General features: G+C 38.6%; 1 long non-coding RNA gene across 1 annotated transcript; it reads left to right on the plus strand.

The window, feature by feature from the left end:
* Positions 1–5,643: 5,643 nt before the first annotated feature.
* Positions 5,644–22,550, plus strand: LOC115419277 (uncharacterized). Its single transcript, XR_003935421.1, has 3 exons — positions 5,644–5,656; positions 7,258–7,259; positions 22,484–22,550. It is a non-coding gene; the product is annotated as an uncharacterized LOC115419277 (long non-coding RNA).
* Positions 22,551–24,682: the final 2,132 nt, after the last annotated feature.

Genomic DNA, 24,682 nt, shown 5'->3' on the forward strand with positions numbered 1-24,682 from the left:
TTGCTGTAGATTTATCAGCTGTTCTCATGTTACAGAGTGCAGATTGTTGAGTCATGTGATGCTGATACATATAACATCTGTCGGACTAAATTGAATCTTTTTAGTTTGCAATGAGCAGCACATTCACAGTGACAGATTAAATGTGTGCCTCAACGCTGGTGGAATATTTGCCCATATACTGTACATATGTGTAGATACAGATGGGGGGTCGACACAGGTGGTTCCGTGTGTGATTAGATGAATGTTCAAATGCACCAAACAGATTTCATTATGGTCTTTACTAAGCCACTGCTGGCTATTTGCAGTTCAACTGGCTCAGAAGTAGATCACAGAGCACAGCTGAGCAGAGTACAAAAGAATTCAACACAACAACAGATGTGAATAAATTGTAAATCACCATAATCGTGTTTCAGGAGGCCCAAGAAATGGATGATGTCATTAGGGGCACAGCCGGTGCCTGGTCCCAGAACAGCCTCTCAGGTGGAATGTACTGCAGTCCCACTATTCCCCTGTCGAAAGGTAATGTAGAGTCCAATATCTACTCTCTTCTCAGAGGGGGAGGCTGCTTTCTTGTTGAATAATTGAGACCCAGATAAAAGACCAATGGTTTTGCATTAGACAGCAGCATGGCCTCATTGGCTCTCACTCTCTTTCCAAACCTGTGTTTCTGCACCTTTTTGTCTACGATTTCTTCCTTACTCTCTGTCTGACCTGTTGTCTGACGCACATACATTGCTTTTGGGGGATAATTGTCTTCATAAATAATTAGGTGATGGTCTTTCCCCTGCTAATAGTTTCCCCAGTGTTTGGCTATAAAGTTACTTATACGACTGTGCTGTAAAAGATAAACTGAGGTAATGTTTAGGTTAAAGCAATCCAACATCACCCATTTCTGCTAAAGGTAGAGATATTGTCATGCAAACTTTCAATTTCCAGCCAGGAGATTTTATCGTCAAGCAACCCAACAAGGCTTAAGCTACCCACCTCCTCTGGTCAATAATGGCTTATTGCTCAGGCCCCTTCTACCACGCACCCCTGATGTCAGTCCACTGCCATCTTATAAAGAGATTTTAAATGCTGGTCACACAGATCCCCGTTAAGGGAATTCTTTCTACCTCCAAACCGAGACCATGCAGGGCGACACAAGCCTTTGATGGCAGCTCCATGTACTTAGTTCACAGGATCCAATCTGACATGCAAAGGTAGAAATAAGGATCAGAAGCACAGTCTCGCATGTTGAAAATTATGTTCTTTGATTTCTCCTTTGCTTTTAAGATTATCCAAGTCTTAGTTGGCTCTAGTATTCATAAAACTTAGAGCTCATTATGTCTAATTGTCTGTTCTTAAGACAAAATTATGTTTTTCTTCAAGTAAAAACAGTCTAATTAGATCATACTGTACAAAATATTAATGCAGGAATACCTAAAAAAAACAAAAAACACGCACACACACAAAAAAACAAAAAACACTGTTCTATGCATCTCTGTTTCCCTCAGATTTTCCTCTTCATTTTACATTACTTGAATCTATTTAATAATGAAGGTTCTCAGAATAGGGAACAGAGAAATTATTAAGTTTTATATATATATATATATATATATATATATATATATATATATATATATATATATAAAAAACTGCATACATGTACAATTACACAGTAATTGTAACTGTACAGTACGTAGGCAGTATGAGGATGGAGGACATGAGAAATAAAATGCAGTCAGTGTGCATAGTAATGGGCTCCATCTTCAGTCTGATGAGCACTTAAATCAAAAGGTCACTGGTCTTCATGCAGTGAATTAGACCAGCAAACCCAGGCAGACTTTGGTTCCTCTTTTCCCTACCAGTGAGCCTCTGCTACCTATCGACAGTATCTAACCAAACTCACAATTCCTGAAGGGGCCATAGATCGTCCACCTCTGGGACAGTGCAGCGTCATCTGAAACAAGTGGTGCAACCTTTCTTGTTATCTCTATTGTTCGGCTCACCTTAGATTCAACTCTTGGTCACACTGCCCTGTTGTTTGATAAAAGAATGGAGGCAGAAAGAAGAGCAGACCAGTCCTCTGAGTATATGGAACTGCACATCAACACAAAACCAGTGCTAACAAAACAGACACTACAGTGAGAGAGGCAGCAGAGTGCAGAGCACGGGGATGCCACAATAGGCTTTTTTTCTTGAAGAGGTACATGTTTCAAGTGAATGTAAAAGACTCCATGTTCCAGGAGGTGGTGGTCAGTATAGTAATATTGCAGTGGTGAGCTGGCGAGCTGACATCAAAATGGTGCAGGCAGGTGGGATGACAAAAAAGAGCAAAAAAAAAAAGCTGGCTCTGTTATGGGGCTGAGCATAAAAACGAAACTGAACTCCATTTGAGATAACACATCCCACCCGGTGCTGCGATGCAGCTTTGGCGCACATTCAGCCTTACCTATTCAGATCGTGCAATGATTTATGCCCAGATGTCCCCCGCTGGCAGGGTGCCTGCCAGCACTGTCTGCATGAACTCCTGGATGGTCTTTGGATTTCTAAGTACTGAACCAGTCCTTACAACATTAACTCAGGATACATGTAATAAAATAATGCTTTTTAAAGGTCACAGTGTGTGACATGTAGGGAGATTTAGGAGGATCTAATTGAAGAAATTGAATCTAATATTCCTAATTATATTTTCATTAGCGTAACTGAAAAGTAAGAGCTGTTGTTTTCATTGCCTTAAAATGAATCATTTATATCTACAGAAGTTGCCGGCTTGTGCCACATTTCTACGGTAGCTACGACTTCTCTTTTCCTTTTTGCCCTCAGCCACACTGGCCACAGGGTATTGTCATCAGTTGGCCATCTGTCCGTCTGTCCAATATGTGGAAAAACTTTGGTATACACCAGTGGTTCTCAACCACAGGGGCCATCGGATAGTCAACAACAATGATAAGGTGAGGGGGGCTCACTTTCACTGTCTCACAGCTTTATTGAAACATCCTCCACATACAGGACTGGGTAAAAAAATTGATCTTAGATCAATTTTATTTTAATTTTGCATAGTTGAGTAATAGTGGATGCGATAGAGTAGGACCGCAAGTACCTGACCCGGGTACCACCGCAATGCAGCCGGCTCCATCTCACAAGCCCCTGGGGGAGATGGGGTGTCTCTGTCTTGCTCATAACGGTTCTGACGTTGGAGGGGTGCGGAGGAAGGGTGGGGAAAAACCCTCCGTGGGACGTCTTCCCAGCCTCTAACTGGAACTCTAACTGCAGTGCAGAGGAATTGGCCACCTGGACCATCTGGTCAGTGGGGGCTCTCTGAGCCGGGTCGCAGAAGCTGGTCGTTCTAGGAAAATCCACATTCACCCATAGGCGATACTATCAGTTACTGTGGAGTTAGAGGAACAGTAAGGCGACAATCATGGATCATCATCTCCCCACTCTGATTGACAATCACACACACACCCCCCCATGCCCCCAGCTCCGACAGATTGTTTCCAGTGACTTTTGTGTAGCAAGGGCCCAACATCGTTATGTTTCAGGGGGGCCAAAATCAGTCATAAAACAGACTAAAGATGATGAAGAAGTCCATTCTGGGCCACTGTGGAAACATGGTAATGTTTCTGTCCTGTTCATTATTTAAGAGCAGATTCAACTATTTACTGCTGAAATGTCATATTTATTTCCTTTCTAATGTCAATATTGATAGCAGTATTGATGTGTTGCATGGATGCAGTGGTGAAATAATCAGGTTACAGCTGAAAATTATACTTTGGTATCACTAAATGAAACTGAATCAATTAATTAATATAGAATCAAATCCATATTGGATCAAATCAAATCATGATTAATCGATTCAGAACCTCAACCTCATGAACTGAAATGGAATCGATTAAGGGAATTGGCCATGATACCCAGCTCTATACAGGTCCGTCCATTACTTGTAGAATTGAGGTCTGGGTTGAGGACAGATCGAGGTCCGTGGGGAGGGGGTGCCCAGCACATCATCCGTCCTCCTGTATGTGCATAAACTTTGGCGTAGACTGAAGGCTGAGGGTTTTCAAGTGCACTCACATAATGTTTTTAATAGCAGCCCTCTCCAGCCTTAAGGACAAAACAAACACAGAGACTTCTGTGCAGCCATCACAGATGACATGTAACTGTATTCAGCCGGTTACAGTCTCTACCTTCACTGCTTCACTAAATATCATCCTGAACCTTTAAGGTAAGCTTTTATGGTCTATTCACTGATAACTACTGAATTAGTACTACTCTTTAAAAATAAAAAAAATAAAAAAAATCTACTGCCTTAAAAACCTGAAAAAGTCAACCTTTTTCGTCTATGCGCTGTATGTTATTTTCAGAATTTAATTATTAGCCTAGAATTGCATATTCCTATTCCAGTCTACCTCATTGGAACAATGATCCATTATATTCATTTATTATTGCAGGCATGCTAATATAGGACATTCCACACTATAAGCTGTAGAATTTAGCATTTCTTCAGTGTGCGTGGTACAGTTAATATTGGAGGGACTTTGTTTTGGTGATTTTTCATTTCTACATCAAGTTTATTTGTTTTTGTTCAGTAAAACATTCTTTTTTAAGCAATTTGTCTTGCTTTTGTTCTCAATACGGCAAAGGTTTATGTAATGCCCATCTTAGAACAAAAGTACAAAAGCAGATTTACTACTGAATATCATATTGCACCATTGCAGTGCACAGCATACAGTGATAGTATGACATTTGTGGAAGGTGCAGGTGGCCAGTACTTTCAGCAGCCTATTCCCACTGGGATGAACCTTTAGGAATTAGCATAGGTTGATATGAGTTCAAACCAGTTACAATCAATCATGGGAAACCTGTCTTGTTATATATTTTTTTCTTTTTTAAAATAAATAGTGATGTTTTAGGTTGATTTTAGGTTTTGAAGTATTTTACATTTCACATGACTCCATCAAGGCATGCATAATGTGTTACTATGTTGACTTCCATTTTTGTCAAGTATATTATAATAAATTATATCAAGAGTGGCACTAAACACAAGTGATGTTTCCTAGAACAACTTGTCATATTGAAAGAAAAGATGCTGAACAAAGACTTGAATGCTGTGGTTTGACTGTGGTAAATCAAAGCACCAGGGAAATTGAACAATGCTCACCACCTACGCTGGCTTTTCAGAAAGAGCCCGTCAAAAGGCTCCGTGGCCTGCCCCTCTCCCTCTCCACTATTAGAACATTAAAGCAATTGGCAGCAATTATGATTGGGTCCAGTGAGTTCGCTAAGTGACTGACAGTATTTTTTTTTTTTTTTTCATAGATTTTTTTTTTTTTTTAATTGTTGAGAGGACAGTAGAGAAAATGAGGATCTTTTCCAAGAAATATGTCAGTAATTTCAGAGAAACACAGCAATTTATGAACTGGATTAATGCCTTAACAGACAAGAGCATTGTCCTTAACATAAATTCTGTCATTTTAACTAAAGTATTTCTTCTTATTTTTATTTTTTATATTTGTGAACCAGTTGATCTCATGCAAATGAATAAAAATAGCTTCATATTTAGCCTTTGTCATGGTGCATCATCAAGATCATGAAAATCATAAGCATTGCAGGTGGTTCAAGGGTGCTGCAGAGATACTCCATGGTTTTCTACACTGTAAAAAAAAGTCCTGTTGTTTTTACGGAAAAAAACTGGCAGCTGTGGTTTCCAGAACAATACTGTAAAAACCACATCCAACTGTAAACATATTTACAGAGTAACATGTATATTTAACATTTTAAACATGTCGATTTAACATTTTAAACATGTAGATTTAACACTGGATTTAAATGGTAAATGGACTGCACTTATTTAGCGCATTTTCTCCACCTTCATGGTGCCCAAAGCACTTTCCAAAACCACCAGGTCCAACTGGGAGCAATTTAGGGTTCAGTGTCTTCCATGGACACTTTAACATATGAACAGTCAGAGCCAGGATTCGAACCACCAACACCTTGGTTATTGGATGAGCTGCTCTACCAACTCTACCAACCCATTCATTTACAAGTTTAAAATGTAGAATTGTCAAATGTTTACTTTTTATACAACTTTATTTAAAAAAAAAAAAAAAGAGGAAAAAAAAAAAGCAAATAGGTTGTTATTTCAACATTATGGTCTTGCAATTTAAATGGCACCACAATGTTTTTCAATTCACAGTTTTATTTTCTAAAAGCAATAGAAATACATCATTTCTACATACAAATCTGGTTTTGTTCACATACTCTTCCTGTAAGAACTGCAGCTATATTTGATATAATTGTTAACACAAAAATCTTTTCAAATAAACAACTTTGCATTGTATTGTCACTTACAGTTTTGTTTTGTTTTTTTTTTTTATCTTGCAATTTTACAACTTTTTGGTGTTAATTCTACAGTCATTTTTTACAGTGTAGTCACTCTGTTGTAATCAAACGAAGCTAATATCTGACATCTGACTAAGCTCACACAACAGTCTGATGTATTTAAATTCAACAGGCTAATCTCTGATGGGATGGTTGACTGATGAAGTAGCCTATGGCTCCTCACAGGACTTATGAATAATTTAATATAGGTCCAAGTTTAATAGACTCCATTATAGAGGAGGAGGAGGAGTAGCTCTCCTCCTCCTTCTCCTCCTCCACTGGGTTTAGGTCTCACTCAGGTTATTTTTCTACAATATTTTGAGTCTCCTACATTCACAAGAAAAGAAAAAGAAAAGCAATGCGAAGAAAAAAAAAATCCTCTACTACAGACCTAAGGCCACATTGCCACCGGTTCATATTTTCATATTTCACATTCCAGAGATTCATGTAAGCCTTCACCTCATGGCAGTAGCTTATTCACGAGAGGTGACTGATTTGTTCACAGGATAGAAGAGGAAACATTTAGACACAATACGCCTTGGCTACCTGGACTTGTATGGTTCCTGGTGAGGGAACGGAAACAAGCCAGGAGCATTTGTATCATTCTGACACACTGAGTTATAGAATTCATTGCTGTGTAGGCCTCATGGAATGTAACATGATATAATATAGGTCATGTCGACTGGAGGGGGAATGTATTGTGTGCATTTTGCCTCCGAATGGGGTAGGGAGGAGGTGGAATATAGGAGGAGTATTATCGGAATGGATACTAAGTCTGATTCTGCAGTTTGGAGAAGGATATGATTTAATTATAAATCCACTTCTTAAATCTGACCTGATAAAAATCAACTCTGTGCTCCAAACATGAATGTTTTATACAATCTATATAAGCAGTAGTCAATGAACTTAATTGTTTTTAATTAGAGCAGACATAGATTTGTTAGTTTTGTTTTGTTTACCCATATTTTGAGGTCATCAGACGTACAACAACACTAATATTGGTCTTCTGGATGCATTTAACTCTCAAAATTGTAACAGCAAATCGATCAATTAGGAATGAAGTGAATCCTTTTTAAGATGCAGTTCAGAAAAAATGAATTTATTCTAGTTGGACCTAAAATGTTGTTTTTTTTTTGTTTTTTTTTTGTATTGAACTAAGTATTCAATTTAATAAAATAGATCCTTAAGACATTTAGAAAGAAAACCCCACAAAATGATCTTGACAAGTTCCATTTAGTTTCCATGTCTGTGTTTTGTCGCCAGTACAGCAATCGGACATAACCAAATAACATTTAATAAACGAGGCCAGTGTTTGTCTTGCACTATTTCTTTTTATCATGTCTTTGCAAGGTGCAGCATTCATTCATTTCTATCAGACAAGCAGAAAGGTCACAGATGTATCATTGTCAGTGCCCCTGTCAAAAGCCCCCTGAGGCAGTCATGATCCCAGATACTAAGTACAAATCCTCAGTCGCGCCTTTCTTCTCTGAGACATAATGTTGTTGCAGCCCACATATGAGCATCGCCTTCACTGTACCACTCCCTGTTCATATTGATCATGCTTCCTCTGAAAGTGGTGGAGGTCAAGTTTGGTCACTGGTGGACTTTTTTTGAGTGTTAGCTAGAAGACTGGATGGGCAAAATGTTGGTTAAGATCCCATTAGGATGACCTGAACTCACCTAACACTGCAGTATCTGACATCAAAAGGATAAATGGTAAGTTTACTTGTGGATTTACTGTGAGTGGCATGTCACACTGATGATGTTTTGGCTCTTATGTTTTTAATGATTTTTTTGTGATTTGACACACTACAGGGGGTGGTGTTTGTGACATTTTAATGCATGAAAATAAATGAACCCTTTGATAATTTTCTCAGTGGGCTTATAAAGACTATGGAGCATGTTTGGTGAATTTTTCAAGCCATTATAGTAACACTGATAGAATAAAACTATGTTAGATGTTACACATACTTAATCATACTTCATTTGTGGAAATATTTTAACTCATGAAGACTAGGGATGCACCGATACCACTTTTTTCCAGACCGAGTACGAATACAAGTACTTACATTTCAGTACTTGCCGATACCGAGTACTTAATAATCCCATTCCAGTTCTTAGTTCCTTTTTATAAATGTGCTTTATTGTCGTTGTCATTCGTCTGGAAAAAAGTGCTGCTACTGACATTTAATGTGTTGGAATGAGCAATTAATCCACCAGGGGGCGCCGCTCTGAATTAACCATACAGGACAAATACCACGAAGAAGAGTAAAGTTTTTGGAGAAGAAGAAGAAAGTCAGTAATAACAAACATGGAAACGACAGAGGCAACACTAATGTGATGGTAATATTGCAGCTTTTTTGCTAGTAAGGTTTAAAAGCTTAGCTTCAGCAGGTAGAGAAAAGAGAAATGAGCGATAAGTTTTGTTCTCACTTCTGCTGGCGGCGGTCCGTGCCGCTCCATACTCTTGGTAGTATTCTCTGTCTGGGTACTCATCCACCAGCACCTGGAAAATGGATGAAATGTACGCAGAGGACGGACAGAACGCTGCGTCCGTCTCTGTCTGTGTCTTTAACGTTACTTGCAGTCAGCGTTACTTTTATCACCATCATTTATTTTGAAAAATCTCCACACTCTTCACACTCCACACACATTATTCCTCCTCCTCGTACCTGCTGCACTGAATTGTGAATGTCAAACAGCCGTAAGTGGTATCGGTGCAGTTGTATCGGATATCCTTTATGAGTACGAATACGAGTACACACACTGAGTATCGGAGCCGATGCCTGATACTCATATCGGTATCGGTGCATCTCTAATAAAGACCCACACTGGTGATCAAAATAATTTCCCAGCCAGCATGTCTATGTGGGCCTCAGAAGGGTTATGTTTGGGCTGCATATAAGGGTCCCATTTGGGTTTGTCCGCAGTTTCCATCATGGCCCCACTTGTGTTTGCCCATATCAGAATCCGAATCAGAGATCTGAATATCTCATATTATTTATTCTTCACACTATTTTATCCCACGATATTTATCTTTCGTGTCATTTGCACTACTTCTCATGTTATTTGCACTACTTAAATTCTATGTTTTATAACCATCTGAGTTTGCAATACTTTTTATTTTTTAATGTAAATAACTGTGTCTTTTACTGATATTTGTTGTTGTTTTACTGATATTTGTTGTCTGTCTGTAAATTCTTGCACTGAACCGGAGAGCTTTACCTCAGTTTCGTTGTACTTGATACAATGACAATAAAGAGATTCTGATTCTGATTTTGATTCTGATTCTTATATGTGCAAACACATGTGGGGCCACCATGGAAACTGCGGACAAATCCACATGGGACCCTTATATGCAGCCCAAATGTAATCCTTCTGGGGCCCACATGGACATGCTGGCTGGGTTATTTCATTCATTTTCTGAACCCGCTTTATCCTCACTAGGGTCACGAGGGTCGCTGGGGCCTATCCCAGCTATTTATGGGTGAAGGCGAGGTACGCCCTGGACATGTCAGGAGTTCATTGCAGGGCTGAACATATAGAGATAAACGATCACTCTCACATTCACACCTATGGGCAATTTAGATTAACCAATTAACCTATCAGTGCGTGCCTTTGGATGGTGGGAAGAAGCCGGAGTACCCGGAGAGAACCCACGCAGACACGTACGGGGAGATCCCACCCCCATCGACTGGTGTTGGAATATAACTCAGGACCTTCTTGCTGTGAGGCACGACTGGTGTAAAATACCGTTTGTCATCTTTTCATTGTCATCGGATAAGACCCATTTGGACGTCTAGAGGCTCTGTAGTGAATGTGGAAACACCATCATCTTCTACAACATTGATTCACCAGTAAAACCCATAGAGTTTTATCAATGACAGTGGATGGAGACACTTGGTTTATGTTCAGTTACTGATATCTTTGCTAAACAATTCACTTTTTCTTCAGTTTTCTCTGTTTTTGACATAATAACCCTTAACTTTAATCTAAGCTTTTATGAACATCTACATGATTAAATAAAAGGAAAATACATGATTTTCACTGAAAAAAAGCAAAATACACAGGATAATATTATAATAAATGGTGATAAATCACTTAAGAAAGGTTACATCTAGAGAAAACTGACGCAAAAGTTGCACTGAGTCTTTATGAGTTAATGCATTTAGAACATTAATTCATTCATTCATTATCTGAACCCGCTTTGTCCTCACTAGGGTCACGGGAGTCGCTGGAGCCTATCCCAGCTACTTATGGGTGAAGGCGGGGTACACCCTGGACATGTCACTATGTTGCCATGCCACTAATCCTATCAATCCATGTAAATAATTGGTGTAAAATACGTTTGTCATCTTTTTGTGGTCATTAGATATGACGTATTTGGACGTCCAGAGGCCCCGTAGTGAAAGTGGAAACAACGTCATCTTCTACAACATTGATTCATCAGTAAAACCCATAGAGTTTGATCAATGACAGTAGATGGTGACATGTGGTTTATGTTCAGTTACTGATATCTTTGCTGAAAAAATCACTTTTTCTTCAGTTTTCTCTATTTTTGACATAATAACCCTCAGCTTTAATCTAAGCTTTTATGAACATCAACATGATTAACCCTTAATAGGTAACCATCTAAAAATGTTATTTTTTAGTCAGTTACAATACTTTATTGCTTATAGTATGAAAGGATAGCAATGAAACGAAAAAAATCTAACAAAATTGTGCTTTATTTTCCAAATAAATTCTCCTTTACTGCGTGAAGTACAATTCTCCTTTACTGCGTGAAAACATAAAAAATTAAAAACGTGGGGTCTGCTGGGACCCCAGGTTACCTATTAAGGGTTAAATAAAGTGAAAATACATGATTTCAACTGAAAAAAAATCAAAATACACAGGATATTATAATAAATGGTGATAAATCACTTAAGAAAGGTTACATCTAGAGAAAACTGATGCAAAAGTAGCACTGAGTCTTTATGGGTTAATGCATTTAGAACATTCATTCATTCATTCATTATCTGAACTGGCTTTATCCTCACTAGGGTCACGGGGTTTGCTGGAGCCTATCCCAGCTACTTATGGAGGGCGGGGTACACTCTGGACATGTCACTATGTTGCCAGGCCACTAATCCTATCAATCCATGTAAATAATTGGTGTAAAATGCAGTTTGTCATCTTTTCATGGTCATCAGATATGACCCATTTGGACGTCCAGAGGCTCCGTAGTGAACGTGGAAACATTGTCATCTTCTACAACATTGATTCACCAGTAAAACCCATGGAGTTGGATCAATGCCAGTAGATGGAGACGCTTGGTTTATGTTCAGTTACTGATATCTTTGCTTCATTCATTCATTCATTATCCAAACCTGCTTCATCCTCACTAGGGTCACAGGGGTCGCTGTAGCCTATCCCAGCTACTTATGGGCGAAAGCGGGGTACACTCTGGACATACCACCAGTTCATCGCAGGGCTCCATTTAGAACACAGGTGTCAAAAACATGCGGCCCGGGGGCCAAATGTGACCCACCAAAGGGTCCAATCTGGCCCCTAGGATGAATTTGTGAAATACAAAAATTACACTGAAGATAGTAATAATCAAGGATGTTGAAATCATTTTAGGTCAATTCAATCTAAAGTGGATCAGACTAGTAAAATATTATCATAATAACCCTATAAATAATGAAAACTGCAAATTTTCCTCTTTGTAAAATTAGGAGGGAAAAAAGTTACATTTACAGACTATCCTTTCACAAAAAATATGAATATCCTGAACAAATATGAACAATGTGAAATGTCTTAAGAGAAATATGTGGAATTTTAACAATATTCTGCCTGTTACTAAATCTTTAAGTTGTGATGCACATGTATAAATAATCACCTTAGACGTAATATTGTTAACATTGCACTTTTTTTCTTAAGAATTTTAAGGATGTTCATATTTGTTCATGTTATGTTCAAGTTTGGTTGGTAGGTGTAATATTTTCATCATGGAATTGTACTTTTTCACTCAAAAACAGAGAGAAAACCCTGAACCCCTGAACTGAAATGAGTTTGACACCCCTGATTTAGAACATGTTTTAATCAAATATTAGGGCATTTTCACTCTTCATATCGTGTCCTTTCCTAACACAGATACAAACACAACAAAATAAAAGGTTATGTCTTCATTTTACACACCAGAATTCAGAAGCTTAAATAACATTTACTCACAGAAATGAATCACACTGAACTGACCTGTATAAGGCAACAGCAAGTAGCTCATCCTGGTTCAATGAAGGCTCTGTTTGTTGCTGCGAAGAGAAACATTAGGGATCTTTTAGGGACTCATCGCCCCATTTAAAGTAGCCGAAGTTGAAACCACAAGGGAAAAAATGAGTTTGACAGTGCACACCTCCTCTCAGTCCAAATCAAAAAACAATCATAAATACAGATGACCTGATGCCGTCTTAATGCTGTTATGGAAAAGTGAAGCTACCTGAGACACAGTGGGTATGGTTACATGATGTTTTTTGAATCCAATTTATTTTTCCAGAAGAAATTAATCCAGAACTAAAGTACTTTCTCTTCTGTTTACATGGAAATGTTAAACCCAAATAAAGGTTTACATGAGAAACGTTTATTCGGTTCTCGCAGCCCTTCTGTTAGCTTAGCTTAGCATAGTCACTGCATTTCCATGATCACATGTAGCCAGTTTTTTAAAGGTGATTTGTTGTGTTTTGTAAGTGATTATGTGAAATCCGATTCTCCCTAATTATTTCTTTAGATCCGCAACTTACTGCACTCATACAATCTTGAGACGGTTGTGTTGACGGAAGTTGGAAAATCTTTTTGTTGGAAGGGATGCATGCGCGAAATTAGCTTTGCTTTACTGTTTTAGCTTTGCATTAGTTTTTATTTCCCAAGATTTTATTATTGTAGTAAGTCACATCGCCATGATTTGAGCCTCAATTTGTGATCATATTGACCCCACCGGACTAAAGTAATGATTAAGGAGAATTGAATTTTACAAAATCACTCATAAAATACAACAAATCACCTATAAAAGCCTGGCTACGTCTGACCATAGGAATGAAGCGATTGTGCTAAGCTAGGCTAAGCTAAGATAATGGAAGGGCTGTGAGAACAAGGCAATCGGTGCACTGCAGTGCAAACTGATTTGCCCACTTATTGAACTCATTAGTGCATGACAAATGAATTAATAAAAAAACAAATGGTGAACTGTTCCTTCAGGGTTTTCCAGGCTGGTAGATCCCATCAGAATAGCCCACTGGAACGGTTTGGGTTGACTAGACTGCACTGCATATTCTTCTGCCAGTGCAGAATGTGTGCGTCATCGCAACAGGACAAGACAACGAGCATGTGCAGAATGGCAGGAATAAAGTCCAAACGGAATAAAGGGTTTACATGTCCGAGGAACAATTTAGACCGGATTCAAAAGTGGATTAAACCAGTGACTTTAATTGGGTTTAAATTTAATCCAAACTTTTTTTTTTTCAACTGGAATAAGGTATTTACACGGGCATCTTAAATAGGATCTAACCTTTAATCAGTTTAAACTAGATAAATAAATAAAAGTTGTCATGCAAACGCACCGAGTGTGGAGCAGAAGAATCACACTCAGGTTGTGTTTGACAGAATCTGATCGGTGATTACTAATTACAGCTGTCAGTCTCGTGTTCAACCTCCCTACCTTTCTGAAAATACGTGTAATTAAACAGAAAGCTTGATTTACACATCTCATATCCTCTCAGACTACTTGAATTACAATATGCTGAAAGGTAATTATGGATTTTTCGTTCAAGCACTGCAGCTTCTAGTCAACCTAGCATTCTCCTCCATCATGCAGTTTCATTCTCTGTTGTAATATTCCTGTTTGAGTGTTTTCTGAGAAGTCCCTGATACATAACACAAATGAATCCTTTTAATAGTGTTTTTTTCACATGGCTGTTATAAGTTACAGGGTCAAAATAGACTATTGGTCCTTGGTGACATTCAGAAAACCTGTCTATGTATCATGACCAATGGAACCAGGATCATCATAAAGCTTAGAAGCAGTGTTATGTCTGTTTATATGGGCACTGATAGTCTAAGTCCATTTCTAATGTTAATGTTTGCACAGTAGACTGCAGTCATATAGCAGCATTTTAATCAGATGTAGTTCAATAATATTCTCATGATATGGTCTCGTGGTCCAGTAGTATTAATCATATAAGTGGGGGGAGATGAAAATAATGGGAAAAAAAGCAGAAAGAACACATGGGTGAAAATAATTCAGCCGAGGCAGAGGTATATAGACCAGGGAGGTGGAAAATTCCCATTTTCCCTCTGGTAAATCCCCCCCTCCCAGCAAACCTTAACCTTAAAACACATCTTAATCATCGCATTTATTGATTCACATTATGAGGACCTGCATTTCGTCCCTGTAAGTGTAGCAGGTCCCCCAAAATAGATGTGTAAACAGATTTACATCCCCAAAACATCAGAAATACACAGTCACACACACATACACACACACACATGCACGCACAAACACACACAAATCCAAATCATGGGGAAAATCCCCTCCTGAAAATCTCCAAAGCCTCTACTGATCTTTTGAGAGACTACCCCTGTGACTTCAGAATCCAGTCCCCTGGTCTACTCAGCTCTCAGGGTGCTAATCTAAGAGTTATACCAGCGGATTGGCCAGGGTAAGCCTAAACATCCTAAGGCTCTTGGAAATATACCTTCCCACCTGAAAAAACTGCCTCTGGAGCTAAAATCTCAACAAGGCAGCTTTTATTCTGGTTCGTATACCCCTGGACATACACAGTCATGCCAGGTCTTTTTGCTCCAGCTGCGGTGAGGCGACCTGGCATCCATCTCCAGTATGCAGAGACCCTATACTGGGGCAATACTCCTCACCATCTGGCATTTCAAGCAGAGTAGTCTTCTGCTGCGTCTGAAAAGGAGTCTAGAAAAAAGGCTCCTTTTGATCAAAAAGCCCTTTAGAAATCCAACTGTGTCCATCTGACTGCGACATAACAACTCTGAACATATTTGAAAGGCTTTAAACCCTGCAGATAGCTTATCCCCATGCATGACCTCTAAAAAATCTGTGTATTACACAGATCTAATGCTTACCATAATTAACTCAACTGTGCAGGTAAACTAACACTAGTACTACCACTGTGAGAACACAGATAAGACACCCTTTATATGAACCTTATTTCAGACACAAAAACGACACAGCCAAAATGAAACAAATACAGACTTAGCATGCTGTCACTTTAAAAGCAAGCAAAACAAGGTTGTTCAGCTCAAACACTTACAATGAAATGATATGGTGTCTAATTATGAATCAAAGAGGAATGGCCTTAAATGACCATGAGCCTGAAAAAATGGTACAAAGTCTTTCAGAGGCTGAGATTGAGGTGAGGAGTGTCTGAATCTCCAGTTGTTTGATGTGTGAATAGTTCAGGGACATCTGAACATCTAAATCATATGCCTCTGAGATGGTTAGTGGGAGTTTTTGTGTTGGATTTATCACAGAATAAAGGCCCACCTGAGAATCACCATCCATGTCTATTTACATTACACAATATTTTTAATAGTTTTGCTGCTTTTTCTCACCATCATTCAGTCTTTATCTGTGGGAAACTGAAGCTCTGAAGCTTCTTAAACCTATCAAAGTTCCCAGACAAAAGAGCTATTCTGTAGCCTGTACTGTTTAGTGACTGTTATTTTTGTATGTCATTTCCGAACTGAATGAAGAGTCGTACGTAGGATTGTGGCCAAAACTGGTACTGCAATCACATTCAAAACCCTGTAGAGCAGGGGTGTCAAACTCATTTTAGTTGAGGGTCCACATGCAGCCAAATTTGATCTGAAGTGGGCCGGACCAGTGAAATAATAACAAAATAACATATAAACAATGTCAACTCCAAACTTTCCTCGATGTTTTAGAGCAAAAAAGTAAAATTATGCAATGAAAATGTTTACATTTACCAACTATCCTTTAAAACATTGTGAATAACATGAACAAATGAAAATTTCTTTAGAAAACTAAGTGCAATTTTAACAATATTATGTCTCAGTTTATCATTTACACATGTAAATTACAACATACAAATCACAGTGGATCAACAAATACACAAAACATTTAATAACAGGCAGAATATTGTTAAAATTACACTTGAGACATTTCATAAATGTTCATCTTTGTTGAGGTTGTTTGTGTTTTTGTGAAAACATAGTTTGTTTTAGTGTAAATACAGTAAAATGACATGAAATGTTTACATTTACAAAGGGAAAAATTTGGAGTTGTGAGTATTTATAGGTTATTATGATAGTATTTTACTGATCCGACCCACTGGAGATTTAAATGGTGTGTTCCTTGATCCTTGTTTTGTTTCTCACTTTGTCACAATGTATTTGGGAATACTAAGAGGCCTTTGAGGTTTAGTAACGTCAGACATTTATGATCAGAAATGTTCCAGCTGCAGCTCAGTGGGAACTGGTAACCTGGATGCTGAAACACTACTGACTTCATGATTGTGAGATAGGTGATGGGTGGAGCATCAGACCAAAACACCAAATGACAACATAAATATTACTTGTGGGCTGCCACTTAGCTTTTCAAATGTGAATATTCTGGCAGGACTACTACTGTCAGTGTTATTAGTATTTGAAATGAACATGATTCCTAAATGTCTGGTGACATTCAGGGCCATTTTATGATTACTTGGAACATAATTCTTACATGCAGCACCTTTAACTGATCAAGGCAGTGGTTTTACAAGGTTCTGAATAGAGTGACTACAAAGGTTTCAGTTTAATGAAATGAACAAGGTTTGACACAATGTGACTGAAGGACAGGAGGACTGAACACCTCATTTTTAGTGCAAATTTAATTATGTAGAATTATACTAAAACAATACTAAAGGTGCAACTCTACATTAACATTTGCCAACATGTTTTATTTTGTATCATTTTAGTAGTTACTGACTACTAGTTGCTGATGAAATCCAAAGTTGCGACTGTACAGAATTTGGAAGACTGTTAAGAGAACTGAAAGCCATGCTGACTTATAATAGGATAATGATTACTTATTGATTACCATGTAATACTTCATTCTTCACTGACATGAAACCAACCACAGAGAGGACCACAACTAATAACAATGTGTTTGTTTCTTTTTTTTTACTTCATTTTCCACTCTTTTGTGAGATCTAATAACAGTAATTAAAAATTACTTGTAGACTAACTGTAATTTTGGGTTACATAACAGGAATACAGAGTCATTGTCAGATAATCATGACATAACAAAGCCCTGTTTATTAACTAATTCTATACTATACACATTGTCTTGTATTGATTTTGTACATAATGATAATTGCAACATAATGTAGGTGTAACTTCATTTTCATTCACTCTTTCACTTTAAAAGTAATGCTGAATAAAGAGGTTATGAGAGAGGGTTTATGAACTGTTTGTTATCATGAATAACTTTACAATAAGGTGCATAAAACAAGTAGAGAAGAATAATTAGAAAGGAATGAGTCATTAAAAAAATGATCTTTGTGTTTGATTTTGAGTTACCAAGGAAGGAGGCATAAATAAAGCCCTACATGTTATTCTTTGATGAACTCACCTCTTGACTCATTAATATCTTCTGCTCATAACTCATCATTATCATAAGTTCTCACCTTTATTTGTCTTGTTTGTTGGTTTGTCTTTCATCAGGATTAGACAAAATCTCATGCAGTGATTTTCATGCAAATTGGTTGAAGGGTATGGAATAGGCCAAGGTTGAACACACCAAATCTTGGAGCAGATCCAATAGGAGGGTAAAGCCTTGAATTTTTTTGTAATCACTTTTTATTTCACATTGTGAAATAGGGCATTGGAATTGTAAGTCTGTGGGGCCTAGACCGACATATGCGTGAGTACGTGAGTGCATGCCTCCGGCAAGGTATGCACTTCACTAGATAGATACACTGGAGGTATGAAAGTCGGTGCAGTAGTTTATGTGTAATCGAGCTGACAAAAATATCAACAAGCAAACCGAGAAAATGTTAGAGGACTGTGAGGCCTTGGCAAAGGTATACGCTCTCTCAGAGCCTTTGTAGTTGTGTCTTTGCACGTCACTGATTGAATTCTTGAAAAACTAAAGCGAGGTGAAATTCTCCTGTCACTGAACTGGCTTCCAGTATGTTGTTGCCTTTTTGGCAGTGGTTATTGTTTTTAAAGAACCGTAACGGATTAGGGTGGAAAAAAACAAAACAAAACACCCTGTGATCTCTACGGTTAAGATCTAGGTCTGGTTTGCTTTGTTTTCCAGGTATCAAGGCAAAGCCTGGTGTTGCTGGTGTAGATTTTCTGTTATGTACCCTGTCTCAGAAGAAACAAGAGCTGACATCTTCTCAAACTCCAAGTCAACACACTGTTCTCTGGGCCACTGCTTTTTATTAAACTACTACACATTTCTGCATAGTAACAGGCTTTATGAAACCTGATCTGGTTCCATCCTTTTGACTGTGTTATGTAGAGCAGCTTAAATCACCTTGTTCTTTGAAAGGTTCTGAACAAGTGAAGATACATTGTGCTTTGTGTGTCAACTCCAAGAAGTCAAATGAAGTAAGCATGCCCAGCTCTTATATTCCTGTGTGTTTTAGGCTGAAATTCTAAAAAGACAATCCACTACACTCAGACTTCAAACACAAAGACATTGAAAAATAGGAAAACAGGTATTAGCAAAATTTGTCTTTGAGTCATTGCCTTTTTTAAAAATGGCTTCATGAATACTTTGAGTTCTTTATAAAACTTACACTTGTTACATATTTATGTGGAGCTTCTTTCTCTGTCTTTGTCTGCCTCTTTCTCTGTGGGAAACATACCATCAGAGCAGCACATGCATTGTGAAACAACAGCACTCTCCCATCCCAGCAAACAGAGATGGAGCACCTTGTGACCATTCATCACCGCTAATAGGTCATAGTTTAAACCATGATGTTGGGCATACATCACCGGTCAGACACGGAGACCGGGGTAAATTGGAAGTGATGGAATGGGACATCACTAGATTATTTGATCTTAGAAACACTGAGTGGCAAACTGAATACATGAATGTCAAAGAAAAAAAATGCATACATCTATTCTGTTTTAGCAGCTGCTCTACTGTTGACTGAGAAATAGATGGAATGGATTTGGATGAAGTCTTCGGCAGACTGCTTTACTCATGAAGCAACGGTCAGGTCACATGGTTGCAGATGAGCAATATTACAGAATTATTTGCATCAATCTCTGACACTCCTGGTTTGCTTCAGGAAGATCCTAAACCTGACTGACACGTGGTCAAGTCTTTCCTGAGGCAAACCGCCACCCATAGTGGCCTGAGGGTTTCTTCAGAAAGGCTCATTTCGTCTTCTCTGCTCACTTTGCCAGTTCAATGTGCCTTTGCTCAACTTCAAGATTGTATTTAACATATTCACTTTGTCCCTATTGTGACATAACTAACCCATTCCCTGGTCACAGCTATATGTAAATGCAAGAATGTAATACACACAACATAATGTTTGATAATGATAACCCAAACATTTTACATGACTTGAAAATCCCCAACTCACCCTCTGCAAATCCTCTTATTGAAGATCACAGGGGGATCTATCTTGGCGGGGGACTTTTTTCTCCACACAGTGCGGATTAGAGATTCTCTGTGTTGATGATTGGCTGAAACCAACTCATATTGACATCCAGGCAGGTGCCTGCCTGTCATTAAGCTTTAATAAGACTCACCACATAGTTCCTCATTAATAGCTGCCCACAGGGCAGACTCAGGACCTTTGTATAGAAAGGGGAAGAGAGCAAGTGAGCAGCAGAGAACAGAGTGGGGTGACTTGAAAAGAGAGATACGACACTTTCATATGACTCTACTGAGAGAATACTAATAAAGATGGACACATGTACAGTATGGGCACACATGCTTTGCATTGCTGGGCCATACAGTCCTCCCCAAAGCTTTGCTATGCTGCACAGCCATCTACTGTCTGGGAAATGTGAATTCAAAGAGCAAGCAATTACTTCAATTCAAAGGAAAGAGTTTGAGTCTTAGAGTCTAAATATTTGAGCAGAGGGAGCGAATGGAGTTTTGGGAGTAAACACATTCTCTGTGTAGCCCTGATAATGCCATGGGTATGTGAGTGTTTAACTGTATGTGTGTGTAGCAGAAGTTGTCGTGCACACACAGGACAGAGGACATCGAAATAACTCAAACACTAAATCAAAGCAAAGAGTCATAAATCTACCCTGTAGATACCCACTAACAGCTGAACTCTAAAAACATGACCCAAACCACATGGCTCCTGAAGCAAGCTATACTAAGACTATTTTTTTATCGCTTGTGTTTGTGTATGTGAAACTGCAATGCCTGATGGTTAAAATCTGATTGTTAACCAGCTTGTGTACTATCTTTGTTCCTTCAGCATGGACAATTTATTTGTCTTTTATTACTGAAATGTTCAATGCTTGCCTGCAATATGAAACTTTTGACTGGTACATTACTGAGGAAGCTTTTTGGTGATGTGCTATGAAACTATTTTTGATTGTGAGGTGAAAGAGACGCTTCAGGTGTAAACACAACATAGGAATTAGATGTGAAAGGAAAGCTCTTAAAAGGGTCTCTTCTCCAGAGTCTAAGATCCGTGAAGGGTAAAAACACGTTAGGCAGCTGGAGTGTAATAGAGAGAATTGCAGGTATGCACATATCCTGTTGACATTCTGATGGGGGACAAGGTTTGCTGAGCTGAGTTACCCTGAAGTGTTTCATCAGATGTTGCTTTATCTATATTTCGGTTATGAAGATGTTTCACAGGTACATTTTAGAGAAACATTCCCTTGAAATAAATCTGCATGAGAACAGAGTGGGAGTGTTGTGAGAAAAACTCAGTCCCTTTATCAATGTAATGATAAAATGAAAACATTCTGCCTACTATTCTGAAGATGACGTCTATCTCCAATAGAGAAAAAACACAATGCAAATCCGTTGTTTAAGGAGCTAAAGTTGAGAATAGCTAGAATAGCAAACTGTTAGTGTCCTATTTCATACCAAAAGAAAATATGCCTTTTGAGCTGTATTTGTGTGTTTGCTATTGTAGCCATGATGACAGTTGTTGAGTAATATTCTTATTTTAGCCATAACCACCATGCAAGGACTGAAAGTTACTCACTGTTACCATTGTAAAATTATGTAGCAATACCACTAGTTTTCCACCATTTTGGCCCAAAAGCAGTTCTCAAAAAACACCACAGCCTCATCCTCTTCTTCATCTAATCTCTTTGCTTATAGATACTCTTTGCTGATGTACGATGTGAAATTGATCAAAAAGTAAAACTTATTGTTTTGTTTGCTCACAGCAGTAGTGTGTAGCAGCAGCACGACATCTTTTCCATACTGGACTGAAAGCTACTGTGAAAAAAGCACCAGAATTTCAGCTCTTTCCCTCTAAGCTCTTTGCCCTATCCAAATTATTTCATGCCTGAACCTTATTAAATTAATTCTTTCTTGCACTGTTACAGTCAAAATGCATCAGTTATTTTGTATGTTTTACTATAATCTGTTGTATTTCTAGTCACTTATGATGCCGGCTGCATCCATGATTTTGTTCAGTTTCATCTGCTGCCTGTAGGAGACACTAATCCATCATCCTAGACCAGCAAATTTACAAACGTCTACACAGACAGCCTGGTCAAAAGGAAGTCATCACAGATGGAATTTTCTGTTGAACTAAAGGAGAAACGTTCTGAGGATGCTGAGGAGAACTAAAGAGGACTCCCTGAATGTATCATCCTGAGTATATTTGTTAATCGTACAAGCCAGAGAACAGATTGCACAAGAGATTGAAGAATCTATTTCTGCTTGCATTTTCTGTTGTATAAAGATTTGTAGTCCAACCTTAAAGACAGCATTGCAGCTGATACACGTATGTACATTCCAACAGCAGACAGCAACAGCTAGTTTGGGCAAATATGTGTCAATGAACCTTCGACTGTAGGCATCTTGTCTGCAGAATCAAATGGAGGAGAGAAAATAAAGTAAAGCGTCGACATGGTACTACATGGTAATAGCATGAGTCAGCCCCCTGGATTTAACTCAGCAAATAGTTCAGACCCTTCCAGTGGATCATTACAGCAGTGATTAATATACTTCAGGTGCAATAAGTTCTTCAAATCTAACTGACGTGAGTGGCATTTCAGTTCTAAAACAAATGTCTGTTTGACAGAGAGCATAAAGATTGGTCTGTGTTTCAAAGTGAAAAGGTCATGTGGTCTGATGAGGTCACATTGGGTAGAGTTACATGATGTTTTTTAAATCCGATTTATTTTTCCAGAAGAAATTAATCCGGAACTAAAAGTATTTCTCTTCTGTTTACATAGAAATGTTAAACCCGAATAAAGGTGTATATGAGAAACGTTTATTCGGTTCTCGCAGCCCTTCTGTTAGCTTAGCTTAGCATGGTCACTGCATTTCCATGGTCGCACGGAGCCAGTTTTTTAAAGGTGATTTGTAGTCTTTTGTAAGTGATTTTGTGAAATCCGATTCTCCCTAATTATTTCTTTAGATCCGCAACTTACTGCACTCATACAATCTTGAGACTGTTGTGTTGACAGAAGTTGGAAAATCTTTTTGTTGGAAGGGATGCATGCGCTAAATTAGCTTTGCTTTACTGTTTTAGCTTTGCATTAGTTTTTATTTCCCAAGATTTTATTAGTGCAGTAAATCACATCGCCAAGATTTGAGCCTCAATTTGTGATCATATTGACCCCACTGGACTAAAGTAATGATTAGGGAGAATTGAATTTCACAAAATCACTCATAAAATACAACAAATCACCTATAAAAGCCTGGCTACGTCTGACCATAGGAATGAAGCGATCATGCTAAGCTAGGCTAAGCTAAGCTAATGGAAGGGCTGTGAGAACAAGGCAATCGGTGCACTGCAGTGTAAACTGTTTTTCCCACTTATCGAACTCATTAGTGCATGACAAATGAATTAATAAAAAAACAAGTGGTGAACTCTTCCTTCAGGGTTTTAGAGGCTGGTAGATCCCATCAGAATAGCCCACTGGAACGGTTTGGGTTGACTAGACTGCATTGCATATTCTTCTGCCAGTGCAGAATGTGTGCGTCATCGCGACAGGACAAGACAACGAGCATGTGCAGAATGGCAGGAATAAAGTCCAAACAGAATAAAGGGTTTACATGTCCGAGGAAGAATTTAGACTGGATTCAAAGTGGATTAAACCAGTGACTTTAATTGGGTTTAAACTTAATCTGAACTTTTCTTTTTCAACTGGAATAGGGTGTTTACATGGGCATCTTAAATAGGATCTAACCTTTAATCAGTTTAAACCAGGAATAAAAGTTGTCATGTAAGTGCACGGATTGACCCTGTTCCATAGCGATGGGTGCATCAGGGTGAGAGGCGAGGTAGAGGAAGTGATTACCCATCATGCCTAGGTTCTACAGTGCAAGCCTGTGGGGGCAGTGTTACAATCTAGGGTTGCTTCAGTTTGTCAGGTCTAAGTTCAACAACATTATGTGTCCATAAAATGAGGTCAGCTGAACCTGAATGTACTGAGTGAATAGGGTTGAACAGAGTGGATTTTTTTTTTTTTTTTTTTGCTAGAATCCATTTAAGTCATCAGGCTTGAAAGAGTGGTTCAGGGATGAGACATCATTTTCACACATGGATTGGCCTCCATAGAGTCCACAACCCCACTGAGAATATGCCATATTCAAAGTTAAAGGTGATCCGACAAAATATTAGTGCGTGCAACTTTATAGGGAGTGGGCAGTGTGTGTTGGAAAATGCTGTTTTGCGAGTCACTGGCAATTGACCTATTCTGTCATTTATGTACAAGGACTTGTTGACCGTTTCACATAGACTGGGTTTTTCCAGATGGCAGACAGGAGGCTGAGGGCGCCAATGCAGGTACTTAATAAAAGTAGCCAGGGGTCGGGAGTGGCAGGTAGTACCACTTAGGACAACAACCAAACTGGGGGGGGGGGGCAACAAGCTGGCCCATTAATGTATCAGGGACAACTGGAAATAGAACTGAAAAGTAAAGTTGCCATGTGTACTACACTAGTTAAGTGTGTCATTTTTGTGTATGAGCCACAACTGATATGGTGATGTTTCAGCTTAATGATGAGTTGATATAGCATCTGCGTGTTGTTAGAATAAAGTTACATTTGCATATGATATAAGCAGTGGTGTAGTGGTCCCTGGAGATATGGGTATGCTCTCAATTTTTGCCCTTTTTTATTTTTTTG

This window comes from Sphaeramia orbicularis, chromosome 5 (assembly GCF_902148855.1).
Source record: "Sphaeramia orbicularis chromosome 5, fSphaOr1.1, whole genome shotgun sequence".
NCBI classification, from domain to species: domain Eukaryota; kingdom Metazoa; phylum Chordata; class Actinopteri; order Kurtiformes; family Apogonidae; genus Sphaeramia; species Sphaeramia orbicularis.